Source organism: Humulus lupulus, chromosome X (genome assembly GCF_963169125.1).
Source record: "Humulus lupulus chromosome X, drHumLupu1.1, whole genome shotgun sequence".
NCBI classification, from domain to species: Eukaryota; Viridiplantae; Streptophyta; class Magnoliopsida; order Rosales; family Cannabaceae; genus Humulus; species Humulus lupulus.
In genome coordinates, this window is record NC_084802.1 from 72,782,471 (window position 1) to 72,797,526 (window position 15,056).

Genomic DNA, 15,056 nt, shown 5'->3' on the forward strand with positions numbered 1-15,056 from the left:
TCTCAAACACCAATAATTCATATCTCGTTACCCTTTAATTCCCGGCAACGCTCTAATCATTAAAATCACCCCAAGACTCACCCCAAGCCCCGAACTTAAACCTGTTATGACTACACCGCTAATTAATAATCCAAGATTGTCTCATGCTGAATAGCTCGAACAAATCCACATTATAATGTGGTCTCAACAATAGGTCACCGACATGCATACAAATATACAATTATACCCTCAACGGGCCAAATTACCAAAACACCCCTGTAATTGAAATGTGGACCCACATGCATGCATTTAACATCCTATTATAATATAATTCACATAAATATGCATATAATCATTTAATGGCATAATTAAACAGTTATGGCCCTCCCGGCCTACTAATCCAGCCATTAAACCGCATTAGGGATTTTCAGGGCATTACAACCATTTTCTAAAATAAGGTAACAGAAAATCCATATAAAAAAAAAACTTTCAAAACATGCAATAGTTCGGAAGTATGCGCATACTTAAAAGAAAATTACAATGTCATAATTTTAAAACATTCAACAAACCCAAAATAATTTCTTAGTTATCATATGGGTTCTAGTCCACAAAACATAAATTCCCAAAAGGTCGGTCCACATGTACATTCTCGCAGATAAACTCCAGCGCTCACTGATCCACTTTGTCTTTGAGCCTACCTACAACATGAAACAACTAGGTAAGCGAAACACTTAGTAAGAACAACTTAACAAACATAACCACATAACAGAGCAAGAACTTAACTAATTGAAACTACGCAGATAATCAACCAATAATAGGATTCTGATGAAACCAAACCCTAACATACAATTTGAGAACATGCGAACGTCCTGGAAAACTTATGGTCATGCCTCATAACCAAAATTTATATCCTAAAAGTACACCTGGACGCAGAAAATCCCAGAGCATACATACAGTCTTAACTAGTAACATACGTACTTACTTACTCAGTCATTTCATAACAAACATACTTACTTAGTCATTCGTATCTTAACATACATACTTAGGGTTCCGAAGGAACATTCAACATATCTTAGTATAGCTTAACATTTCTTAGCACATCTTAACATATCTTACCATAGCGTTGACGTGTGTAAACTAGTTACACCGATTACCCAGACTCCTAGAAGAATTCGACATACTTTCTTAGTCAAAGAGATTTGATTCCGGAATTAACTTACTTGCATGTCACGGAGTTTAACCGGACTCTTATGTCACGGGTGTTAAGCCGGACTTCTTACATATTACGGGGGCCAACCGACCTTAGTCACATAGTCATCGGTGGCGAACCGGTTTCTACTTAGTTCCCCAGTGGCTAGCCGGAGTTCATAGATGTCACGGTAGCTAGCCGGACTCATAATATACTTACTTATGTGTCAGGGAGTTTAACCGGACTCTTATGTCATGGGTGTTAAGCCAGGCTTCTTACATATTGCAGTGGCCAACCAACCTTAGTCACATAGTCATCGGTGATGAATCAGTTTCTCACTTAATTCCCCGGTGGCTAGTCGGATTTCATAGTCATCGCGATAGCTAGCCAAACTGCTTGCCTTAGTCATGAGTATGCGAACCCTCTAGGACCACGTTCTTGAGTAAATCTTCTAAGACTAGTTCATATTATTAGCTTATCACTTAGTTATCTAAACTAGTCGTTAACGTGTTGTAGCCAAACATATCATAAGTTGTCTTACCCGGATTCCTCAACGCTTGCTTGTGGAAACCTTCTATCTAGAAGCAAGCCTTCACGGTTAGATAACACTATAGTGAAACCACACAGTGACTCGAATTAAACTATGAGATATTCTTATAGCTAATATTCCACGATAGCTATATTCAATAAAGTTCTCTTAGAGATTCTATATAGACATTTCTCTTATACACTTATAAGACTAGATTCTGCTTTAAATAAATTTACGGTTTCCTCATAAAAATCGCCCTTACGGCAACATGCTCTCCGTGCTGTACATTTTAATATTCTATCTCTAGAAGACTCTCTCAATCGTATTACACGTATTTTGGTTAAAGAAGTTTTAAACGGCTCATAATCTTAGAAAACCACTCACTTTCTACTCAAGTACAGAGTTTACCGTTTTCCATTATTTACCCAAAAATACCGTATTTCAACCTTTTTCAATTTATTATCTGTTAACGATAATACTTTTCGATTTACGGTTTTATTAAACCTAACTCCCAATTTTACCATCTTTAAATCCATAACCTAGGATCTCTAATACGTCATTTTTGAAAAGAAAGGGCAATTGGACCCCGAGTTTAGAAAATGGTAAAAATAAATTCTCAATAACCTTAAACTAATTTGGGATTTGTTAGATATCCAAAACTTTAGCTAATTTTGAAAACAACTTCATTTCCAATGCTGAACCTAACTTTTTCACTATTCATTTTAACATAATAAAAAAAATCCCGCTTTTAAGCTCATATTAAATGTTAAGTTCTCTAACCACAACCCTTTAAAATCTCGTTCACGTATTATATTTCCTAATGATGGGAACTAGGCGAAAGCTCACGTCAAAAATTCAATTTAGGTTAGGACAACTAACCCCCCAAAACTCATTTTTTTTTGTTAAGGTTTGAAATTACTATTTTTCCCTGTTTTTAGGTAACTTAGAAAAATTACTACTCTTAAACTGTGACATATTTTAATCTAAAATTTTACCAGGGCCTTAATGCCTATCTTAAAAAAATTCTCACAAAGTTTCAAAATTTTTGGGAAGGCAAAACCCATTAAACCATTTAAAGAAATCTGGGCAGTGCCTGCTGCCCAAGAATTTTTCTCAGATTTTTAGGGTTCTTAGAAAAATTATTTCTCTCACATCGTTGCCCAGTTATTTCTAAAATTTTACCAGGATTTTTAATCATATCTATTTTAGTTTCTCTAAAAATTTTATAATTTTTAAGATATGGAAACCCATTAAAAAATGTATGACAATCTGGGCAGTGTTTGCTGCCCAGAAATTTCATTTTCAGATTATTAGGGAAAACTTTGAAAAATTATTACACTTTAACCATTTTTCATTTTCCTCTAAAAAATTTCTGTGATCCTTATAGATATTTAAACTAACAGTTCACCAAATTTCATGGCTTTTGGCTCAGTAAAACGTGTTCAATATTCAAAACAATCTGGGCAGTGCATGCTGCCCAGAAATTTTCCAGATTGTATCAAGATGCCAAAAAGTTCATAACATCGGTTTGAAAACACATTTTTTCAATTTTAAAAAGCCTAAACTCAAGTACTCATCTAGAAATATGCAAAAATATAAATTATTTCTGCAAACAGAGGTAGTAGGGTACAATCTGACCCGTTGGAAGTCAGACCACGAAAACTTGGCAGCATGCATTTTTACACATTCTAGCAAAACTAAACACAACTAGCAAAACCCTAGCCACATGCATGCATTCAAATCAACAAATCAACCAAGTTAACCTTCAATTATAAAATAAACTCCAAAAACAAACAAAACAACCTATACAACTAAATCTATATCAATAACCAAAAAAATACTCAAGAACCAACCAAAAATCTACCTTTGATAGTTCAAGCTTGGACATAAGGTTCCCTTAGCCTTTCAAACTTCCTCCTTATGTTCTATACACTCAAAACGAGACCCAAGGTCCCACATGCAGATTTTTAAAAAAAGAAATGTTAGGGTAGAAGATGGAGATGAGTGGAAGATTGCCAAAACCCTAAAATCTTTACCTTTGTTCTCACTAAAACATCAACAAGTTTCAAATCTTTGAGATCCTCCTAGAACCACCACTCTTGAACCCTAAATTACAAGATCCATGTCATGCTTGGCCATTAGAATCACATTCATGCATAGTAAAACCCCTTAGGATTTCAAGTTTGAAAGAAAAAGAGAAGGAAAGAATGTACTAGGTTTGAAACTTACACTTGCCTAGTGTGCTCTTGAGTTTTCTTCCTTCCTTCAATGGAGAGTGAGAGCTCTTGCTCCTTGGAGAGAAAAATGGTAGAAAATGGAGAGGGAAGAGAGACCTCTCGATTTTGGGGAGGAAAATGAAGAGAGTTTTCTCTTTTTGTTTTCTTGAGAAAAAGAAGGAAATAAAAAAAATGATTGGTGTGTAAGAGTAATGATTGGAGTTAAGTCAATGAGTGGGTGAGGCTCTTACACTTCCTAAGGTAGGTGTCCTAGGCTCTTGAGAGCCCTAGGCACAGCCTTGACCGCCCACTCCTCTCTCTCTCTCTCTCTCCTCCCTTGGAAAAGACCTTAATGCCCTTGCTCCTTTTACTCACTTCTAATTCACTCAAGGGCCCTTTGGTAATTTCACTCTCAAAATTTAACCAAATTTTTACCCTATAGTTTTAAATATCTCCAAGCTAAAATAAAATAAATGTGACAAAAAATAAATTTTGTCACATAACACATAATTTTGGTAATTTACTCAAATTGACCAAAATGCCCTTATAGGCTCGGGTAAGAATTTCCATTCTTAAACCCGGTGGATTGGAATTAAATCCTCAATCAAGTTTTCTTAAACTTATTGGCTCGACTATAAAGTCCCAGTGCCACAAAAAATTAATATTTTTATGCTATAGTATTTCCTATTTAATTAATCCGAGATTTTTACTCGATTATGGTTTTTGACGTGGTCCACGACGAAAGGTCTCGGTTTCTAAAGATAACCGCACTTACCACAACATGGCTAGCATTCAAACATAACAACTTCTTGTAACATAAAATGTTCCCCTGACATAATACAAGGAATTAATGTTATATTATTTCATATAATATAATATTAGATTAAATAATGTGACAAAATGTGATTTGTCACACCTTGTAACATATTATTGAGAGTCACAAAATTGGACTAAAGTGTGTGCCCAAATGTGACATATTTTGGAGTTACAAAATCAGTTACAAATTTGTAACTCCCAAATATTACCTAATAATGTGTATATTATATGTTACACATTTGAGATTGGATTTCATAAAGTCATGATGATATATGATTGTTGGAGACATGTTTTTAACTCCCAATAGGTGTTTGGAGGTTACAAAATCATGTGGGAAAGGATTTGGGACATTTTGGAACGTTTTGGAAAAATGACTTTTTTGTGCTGAAAATGGCATGTGGCCGCGGCCTGGGGGACAGAAGCCAGTGGCCGCGGCACTGAAAAGTCCTGGCCGCGGCCAGTGAGGCTGACAGCCTATGTGAATTTTCAGTTTTTTCCAAATTGAACGGTTCTAACATCCCAAATAACTCCAAAATCTCCATTTTAATTCCATAAACATACAATTAAACATTGGTAACATCCATGGGGGTTAGTGGAATTTGAAATTCAAAGGGGTATCTCAAACTCTATAAATAGGAGCCTAATGCTCACTTGTATGACACACCATTTTCCATCCACAAAGCACTTGGCTGGAAAATACACCATAGAGGCTTGATAATTCCAGAGAGCTATTTCCTAGAGAGATCCCTTAATGCTTAGAGAATAGGGGAAATAAGCTTTTGGACAAAGGTCTTGAACCTTGTTCAAGTTGGTGATCCCCACTACTCTACACTTTGGTTGTGTGAGAGTTTGTTTGTGTTTTCATTCTTTTGATCTTGTTGATCTTATTTACTTGTATTATTATTGTTTTGAGTTTGTAATCTTCTTCTCCTACATCTTTCTATTTACTTGTATTTTGAGCAATTGAGTTGTAATACTTATTTAATCAATATTATCTTGTCCATTGTATTTTTGCATAGAGTTGTATTTGGTTTTTCCATAATTCCATTGAGCAATAATATATATTCTCTAACAATTAAAATACCTGAATTAGGGTTTACCCAATGCCCTAAATGCGGGGCGTTATAAGAAGGCATTGTGTGGATTTAAGTCTAAGGTTAGAAAAGTCTTTCTACCTTTAATCAGTTACACTGTAATTAGAATTAAGACAAGATAAATCAAAGAGATATTTGGAAAATATTCTTTGATGTGAGCATATGGAATTCAGCCCATGAAAATTTGGGAATACTTGATTAGAAAGCTCTTTCCTTTTTAGATGATTTGCCATTTAAGTGAGTTTATGTGTGTGTATACACTTGACCAAATAGAGAAAATGATAGAGATAGGGTATTCGGTCATGATTTAGGGAAAATAGGTCAATGAAAGACCTTCTCTTTTTAGATAAATCACAATTAAGATGGAGATAACAATCAAGGATTTAAGGTGATTGAAACTTTCCTTTATGGGATTCCATTACAATTAATAGATTTGGATTTGATGGAGCCCTTAGTGATAATTGATAAGCATTAAATTAGGGCATTGATGTGTGATACGAGATTTTCCATTATGATGATTAGAGAATCATTAATGGTGTGAGCTAGGGCTTCCTTTTCTCAAACCCTAGCCACATGCCTATATATAGATAGCTATGTTATCTTGTGCTCATTAGGAGCTCACGACCACAAGGAGAAGAGAGAAAGAGGGAGCTAGCATGAGAGTTAATGAAGAAGAGGTGGAGCACTAGGATTTGGGCATGAGAAGTGTTAGGATTTGTAAAAATACAAAGTCCAAGTGGTCTTACACAAGCCAAGTATAAAGCACTAAATGGTTTCACATAATGAAGATGTGAAATATGACTTTTTGTTGTAGGCATTTAAAAATTTTATTTTTGGGTCCAAAGTGATACGTTGAGGTATCTAAGGATGCCCAAAAAATTTGGGAGCATTTGGAGGTGTTTAAGGTCACTTTTGAGAAGTTGGACCTGCCTAAGTGTCGTTGTGTCGCCTCTGACACATCCTTGGAGGAGATGCATTGCCTGAAACCTTAGGGTTTTGATAATGCACAGCAGGTGATGCATCACCTATAGACAGGCGACGTGTCGCCTAACGTGTCCATACATACACGTGTTTTAATCTCCAAATGATGTGTTGAAAAGCTCTAATCCTATTGGTTGGACTTAATGAAGGTACCTACACTATAAAAGGGTTCTCTTAGAGTTTTGATAGACTTGATCACTCTTTCAAATCTCTCTCTAAGCTCTCTCTCTCTCTCTTTAGCTCTCAAGATCATAAGTTTTCTCCAATAAATTCATAAAGAAAGTGCTTGTCTTTGTGTATTTCAATGCTTGTTTAATCCCAATTCTCTTTCCTACTAGAGAAATCCTCAAGCATCTACCAAGGGGCTAGGAAATAGAGAATTTGGACAATGATACATCTCATGTATTAGCCTTGGTTTTGATTCTCTCTATCAAAGGTCAAAAGTGGTGTTCTAACAATGGTTTGAAACTTGTAAGAAGAACACGGGTTTTGTTCTTCAACTAGGGTTTGCATATCTCTATCACAATCTTTTCTTGGACTCTGTCAAGTGTTATTGTGTGTAAATTCTTATTATTGTGGTGGTGTAATCTCACTATTTCCTTAAAATTAGGATAGGGAGAAGAAGAGGGAAGCTTGTCACACTCAAGATCAAGTTTAGCTATTTAATTTCTAGTTATTCCCAATCACTTTTATAGATCACTAAGATAGTTTTCATGGATCTTCTTTTACGGGTTGAGACAAATCAAGGGTTCGGAGGAAGCTCTAAGGTTTGACTAGCAAAATGAGAGGTAAGATCTTGAGTTTTTAGACCTTGGTTGATATGTGTATGGGGTTAGTAGAGGCTCAAGTAATCTTGCGGCGTCGCGACCCGTGTGAACACAGGGCCTAGGGGTTTCTGTTTTGCATAGGCACGCCGTGACCCTTCAAAGTTGCGACGCGGCGTGTGTTCCTAGGAATGTAAGGGCTGGGGGGCTCTGACTTAAGGCACGCCGTGACCTGTAAGGGGGAGTCGCGGCGCACATAGGGGAAATTGGCCATAATAGGTTTTAAGTGATAGAAACTCAAACCTAAGGTCTCGGGAAGGATTCTACTACCCGGTTTAGTAGAATTTAAGGTCCCAGAGACTAGGACTCTGTTTGGAAGTGTTTATTTGCTCGATATTGATGAATATAATTTATTATGGTTATGACTAGGGTACCGCTAGGGCTTGGGAAAAGATCGTGCTCAAGGATTGTTCATCTTTAACTTGCACTTGGACCAAAGGTAAGAAAATTGCACCTAATACGTGGTGTATGTGATTAGGGCTTGGCCTTGTTGTTAAATATAGATTTGATTGGGGCTTGGGCCCTTGTAAATGAGCATGATTATGATTATGTTTGTGATTGTTTGATTAAGCATGTTGAATGCTCTGTATCTGGATAATTGTTATATAATGTATGGATGTTTGCATTATTTGATTGAGAAAGACTTCACTTATAAGTCAAGGATGGCAATAGCACTGAGCACTGGTCGAAAACATTGACTTATAAGTCAAAGGTGGCAATAGCGCACTGAGAATTGGTCGATGTGGTTAGGCCTAATCAAGAGCGCATTATACGCTTGTCTGACCCAATGGTCATGGAAAATTAAAGTGACAGGTACGCTAGGCCAGCTCTAAGGCTGGTTATACAAAGGATAGGGTGTTGGGCCCCGGGGTGACTTATTAGTCCCATATCCTAGGGCACATGGCCCCTGTATGAATTATTAGTCATCTAGCTAGGGCAGCGGGCCCCAATGTGAGAGTGTAGTCACTTATTTGCATAGAATACATGCATGAGTAGGGTTTTTACTGCTAGGCATGCTTATTGTGATTCTGTGATATAATATTGATTGCTTATGAGCATGCTTAAGTTTTCTTGCTGAGCCTTGGCTCACGGGTGCTATGTGGTGCAGGTAAGGGAAAAGGGAAGCTGCCATGAGTTGGAGAGCTTCGGTGGTGACGTGTACATATGCGGCTACTCGACCACCACGGCCAGGGTTTCTTAGAGGAACTAGGGTCAAACCTTATTTTGCCGCCTAAGTCAGCTGTTTGTAATTTTTGAATTGTAATTACCCTTTTGGAACTGTAAACGACTTTGTAAATATTTATTTTGGGATCCCAAGTACTCACCTAACATTTTAATGAAGTGACTATTCATTTTGACCAAAAAATTATACCCTAAGTTGTTAATCACGTTTAGTTGCACGTTATGGCCAAATGACTCGATTAGCGAGCCTAGCACTATTTAAAACACACAGTGTAACGGTCTTAGCTATCCAGGCCATTACAACTTGGTATCAGAGCATGCCAAGGTTAAGGGTTCCTGAAGACTTACTAGCATGTACACTCGCCACTAAAGACAAACTCGACTCAGGGTTTGGTAACTATTTATGTGGTTATGTGTTTAACTACTTAGATAGGATATAAATGCCTTATTTGCATGCCTTATTAGGAAGCATGAGATATTCTGATAGGGCCTAGCCCTTGACTGTTGAATGATTGATAAGGATATGCTTATTAGCATTGAAATTGTTTGTGAATGCAAAGGAAATGCTTATTAGCATTGTTATATGGACATGTAGGTCAAGACACGCTCATTAGCGTTGTTATAGGTACATGTATGCTAGGAAAATGATTATTAGCATTGTTTAATGTTAAAGAGATGTTTATTAACATCATTAATTGTTTATGGATGTCAAAAAATGCTTATTAGCATCGTTAATTGTTTATGAGTGCCAGAAAATACTTATTAGCATTATTACTTGCTTACAAATGTCAGAAAGTGATTATTAGCACCATGTTTGGATATGAATATGAATTGACATGCTTATTAGCATGACTGTTGAGTATAAATGTTTGTTTGTTCGGTCTTGGATCGTAGGGTGGCAATAGGTATAGTTATTACTACCTAATTGGCCAAATTGATTACTACAGTAAGGTACATGTTTGGAAGTATGTTTCCAGGGTAGTCAGATCTGTAGGCCAGCCAGGGATTACAGGGCGAAAAATGATAATCAGGGCCAGAATGATATTCATGGCCAAACATCTCGGCCAGCTCCAGAGAACTGGCAGAAAGCTTGCTAATATGCAAGCTAGGTTACTGAGGCAGGAAGAAGAAATCCACCTTATGAGATAGCAACAAGTTCCTACAGGGAACATTCAGTCAGAGGTACCACCTGTGTTGGTGCCGACAGTAGATCCGTTGCCGGAGGCTGGGAACAGATGGGAACCTCTTTATGAAAGGTTCAAGAAGCAACACCCTCCAGTTTTTTAGGGCAGTGTAGATCCAGCTAAGGTCAAGCAGTGGATGATTATTGTTACCAACATCTTGGATTTTATGAGGGTGCTTGGTAATGAGAGGGTGGCATGTGCCACATACATATTTTGAGAGGATGCCCGAATTTGGTGGGAAGTAATATCCCAGACCAGGAACGCCAATACCCTGGAGTGGAAAGAGTTTAGAACTATGTTCAATGAAAAGTATTACAATAATGAATAAAGGCTGAAAAGGTGAAAGAATTCAGTAAATTGCTTCAGGGGAATATGTCAATGTCTGAGTATGCACTGAGATTTGATAGGTTTGCCAAGTTTGATACACACTTGGTACCCACTGATGGGAAAAGGAAGGAAAGGTTTCTTCAGGGGCTACAAACTATGATAGCCCGGGATGTTCGCATTACCACTGTGCTTGGGGGTGATGACTTATGCACAAGTGGTGGAGAAAGCCTTTACTACAAAGGGCGCAGAGAACAAAATCTAGTGCGAGAATGCGGCCAGGAGAGACACTAAGAAGATGGGACCTCCATTCACGGGTTCAGGTAGGGGCGGAGGCCCCAGTGATCAGAAAAGGAAGGCTCCAAATGCCTTTTCAGCTCCAGGCCCTTAGAAAAGACCACATAGTATACAGATAGGCCGCCAGGGCTGCAACGAGGCGTCACGTGGGAGAGTGTTAGGCAAAGTCCTGCTTTCTGTGCAGAATAGTGGGTCACTTAAAGAAATATTTCCCGAGAGCAAGAAAGGAGAAACCAAGGAAGGCGGACAGCTCGACTCCAGCTCGAGTGTTCGCATTAACACAAGGAAAGGTTGAGGCTAGTCCCTAGTAGTGACAGGTTAACTTTCTAGTGCTGGAACCTCTTATACTGTTTTGATTGATTATGGTGCTACACACTCTTTTGTTGCTAGTGGTATAATTGATAGACTAGGTAGGCCATATGATTATTATGTTGTGGGGTTCGGGACCTTATTGCCCATTGGGGAGTTAGTAGTTTCCAGGAGATGGGCTAGGTCACTGCAAGTGACAGTGAATGGCAGAGAGTTGTCAGTTGACTTGATAGAGTTGGTTATGAGTGACTTCGACATGATTCTAGGTATGTACTGGTTAGTGAAGTATGGGGAAACCATAGACTGCAAGAAGAAAATGGTAACATTTGAGCCTAAAGGTGAGGACCCATTTGTATTTGTTGGCATTGTGCATGGACCCTGTGTGCCTATGATATCAGTATTGAGGGCTAGAGACCTACTGCGAGGTGAATGCATAAGATTCCTAGCTAGTGTGGTAGATACTGCTCAGGTCGTGTCAGTGGGACCAGAAGAGACTAGATTAGTCTATGAGTTTCTGGATGTATTTCTAGAGGATTTACCAACGTTGCCGCCACACAGAGAGGTAGAGTTTGTTATAGAATTGGCACCAGGGACAGAGCCAGTGTCTAGGGAACTGTACCGAATGGCCCAGTAGAGTTGAAAGAACTGAAGGTGCAGTTACAGGAGTTGTTAGACTTGGGTTTTATTAGACCCATTTTCTCACCATGGGGTGCACTAGTCCTATTTTTAAAGAAGAAGGATGGTTCTCTAAGGATGTGCATTGCCTACAGGGAATTGAACAAGTTAACAATCAAGAATAAGTATCCTCTGCCAAGAATAGATGACATGCTCAATCAGTTGCAGGGTAAGACGGTATTCTCAAAGATAGATCTTCGATCTGGTTATCACCAGCTGAGGATCAAGGAGGGAGACATACCGAAGACTAATTTTCGTACGAGATATGGGCATTATGAGTTCTTAGTCATGTCATTTGGTTTGACTAATGCCTCAGCCGCTTTTATGGATCTGATGAACAAGGTGTTCAAGGATTATCTCGATCGGTTTGTGATCGTCTTCATAGAAAATATTCTGGTCTATTCTCAGTTAGAGGTAGAACATGTACAACATCTTAGTTTGGTTCTACAGAGGCTGAGGGAATACAGATTGTATGCGAAGTTAAAGAAATGTGAGTTCTGGTTACCGCATGTGACTTTTCTTGGTCACATTGTCAGTAAAGATGGGATTAAGGTGGACCCAGCTAAGATTGAGGCAATCAAAGATTGGCCAAGGCCAAGGAATGCCTCATATATCAGGACTTTCCTTGGATTGGCAGGTTATTACAAGCATTTTGTGGAGGGGTTGTCAAGGATTGCTACCCCATTTACGAAAATGACATGCAAGAATCATAAGTTTGCGTGGTCAGATATGTGTGAGAACACCTTACAGGAGTTGAAGCGGCGATTGATTACAGCTCCAGTTCTGAGTCTTCCAACATATTAGGAGAGGTTTGTGGTGTACTGTGACGCCTCAAGATAGGGTTTGGGTTGTGTTCTTATGCAGACGGGGCAGGTGATTGCCTATGCGTCACGACAGTTGAAGGAATATGAGCAGAGGTACCCTACTAATGATCTGGAGTTGGCAGCAGTGGTCTTTGCATTAAAGGTATGGTGGCCTTACCTTTATGGGGAGAAGTGTGAGATATACACTAACCACAAGAGCCTGAAGTATTTCTTTATGCAAAAAGACCTGAACATGAGACAGAGGCGTTGGATGAGTTGGTAAAGGATTATGACAATGAAATCCTGTATCACCCAGGAAAGGCCAACATGGTGGCAGATGCCTTAAGCTGGAAGGGTTTGGGGCAGTTATACAGAGTGAGGCAGATATCAAAAGATTTAGCAGAGGATATGACCAGAGTTGGAATAGAGTTGCTGGTGGGCCAGTTGGCCAATATCACTCTACAGTCTACATTGTTGGAGAATATAAAGGAAATTCAGTTGAGTGATCCATAGTCGATGAGGATCAGAGGGGACATCCTAGCTGGAATGGCTAGGGACTATACAGTGTTAGATATGGGCTTGCTGAGACACAAGGATCAGATCTATGTTTTGATGGATACTGTTATCAGACGGGAGATTTTGGATGAATCTCATACCACCCCTTACTCTTTGCATCTAGGCACCACAAAGATGTATCCAGATTTTAGATCGCTATATTGGTGGCATGGGATGAAGAAGGATGTGACTAAATATGTGGCTAAGTGCTTGACATGTGAGCATGTCAAGGCTGAGCATCAGAGACCAGTAGGGCTATTACAGCCTCTGGATATCCCAGAGTGGAAATGATAGGATATCACAATGGATTTTGTGGTTAGCTTACCTAGGACTGTGGGTCAACATGATTCAGTGTGGGTTATCGTGGATCGATACAAAAAATCAGCTCACTTCTTACCAGTGAGGATGACTTATACAGTTGACCAGTATATAGATCTCTATGTGAGAGAGATAGTACGCCTTCATGGGGCTCCGAGGTCGATCGTGTTAGAATGGGACCCCACATTTACTTCCAAGTTTTGGGGAAGTCTGCAGAAGGAAATGGGTACATAGTTAAAATTCAGTACAGTTTATCATCCTCAGATAGATGGTCAATCTGAGAGGACGATACAAATATTGGAGGACATGCTGCAATCATGTGTACTAGACTTTGAAGGGTCTTGGAGTAAGTATTTTCCTTTGATAGAGTTTTCCTAAAATAACAACTATCAGTCGACCAGGGGTGGCTCCTTATGAGATGTTGTATGGTAGGAAATGCAGATTAGCCATTCATTGGGATGAGACAAGAGAAAGGAAATTCCTGGGTCCTGAGGCAGTTCAGAGGACCAACGAGGCTATTGAAAAGATCAGAGCCTGGATGCTCGCTTCTCAAAGTACACAGAAAATTTATGCAGACCCGAAGCGCATGAAGATGGAGTTCCAAGTGGGAGACTGTCTTCCTTAGAGTCTTCCCATGGTAAGGGGTGAGGAGATTTGGGAGGAAGGGAAAGTTGAGCCATAAATTTGTAGGACCGATTGAGATCCTCGAGAGGATCGGTCAGGTGGCCTATAGATTGGCCTTACCTCCAGCACTGTCAGCCGTACACAACGTGTTTCATATTTCGACACTTCGAAAGTATGTGTCAGATGTGACTCATGTGTTGAGTTACGAGGATCTGGAGCTATAGGCAGATCTCTCCTATGAGGAACAACTAGTCCAGATACTAGACAGAAAGGATGAGGTCCTGAGAAACAAAACCATACATTTCGTTAAGGTATTATTGAGGAACAGCAAGGTCGAGGAGGCGACCTGGGAGTTAGAGCCCAACATGCAGGATCAGTATCCCGAGTTGTTCAGGTAAAATTTTGAGGACGAAATTCCTATAAGGAGAGGATAGTTGTAACATCCACAAATTCCTTAATAAGGCTTAGTGCCTTGATTAGGGGGCTAGGAGGGCAATAACTGATTAATTGCATTATTATGTGATTTGATGCATGAATAAATGAATTATGTGAGTTATATTATAATATGATTGTATTTGCATGCATGTGGGCCTGTTTCTTATTAGAAGGGCATTTTTGTGACTTTGGCCCGTTGATGGCATATTTGAATATACATGTGCTATATAATTGATACCACATTATTATGTAGATATATTTGGGTTATTCAGCACGAGGCGATCCTAGGGAGAAAGTTAGTGGTCTAGTCATAACGGGATCAAATACCCAGCTCGGGTTGAGCTTAGGGGTATTTTGGGTAATTTAGTACATTATCAGGATTTATCGGGTAATGGGAAATTGTTTAGTAATTATCTGAGAATATTGGAAGTAGCGGGGATTATGAGGCGTTAATTACGATTAAGGGGAAATGTGACAAAGGACTAATTTACCCTTGGGGGCATAAGAGGGCAAGGCTAAGGGCAAGGGGTATTTCAATCATTTCTTGCCTAAGGAAAGGGTATACCAAATAATTCAGAACCTAGTGGAACCAAATAGAAACATAAACACTCTCAGCTCTCTCTTTCTTTCCTCTACGTTCTCTCCTCTATCTCACATAGGTGGGTTTGGTTTTTTGAGAAAAACTAAAGGAATTCAAGGCTTGGAAGTTGAATTTGAGTGGT

At 39.0% G+C, this 15,056-nt stretch overlaps 1 long non-coding RNA gene across 2 annotated transcripts; it reads right to left on the reverse strand.

The window, feature by feature from the left end:
- Positions 1–340: 340 nt before the first annotated feature.
- Positions 341–4,072, reverse strand: LOC133805106 (uncharacterized). 2 transcript variants are annotated; one of them, XR_009878843.1, is made up of 4 exons: positions 3,927–4,072; positions 3,734–3,803; positions 3,562–3,622; positions 341–677 (listed from the first exon to the last, which is right to left on the reverse strand). It is a non-coding gene; the product is annotated as an uncharacterized LOC133805106 (long non-coding RNA). The 2 variants fall into 2 exon arrangements; XR_009878842.1 differs by lacking the exon at positions 3,562–3,622.
- Positions 4,073–15,056: the final 10,984 nt, after the last annotated feature.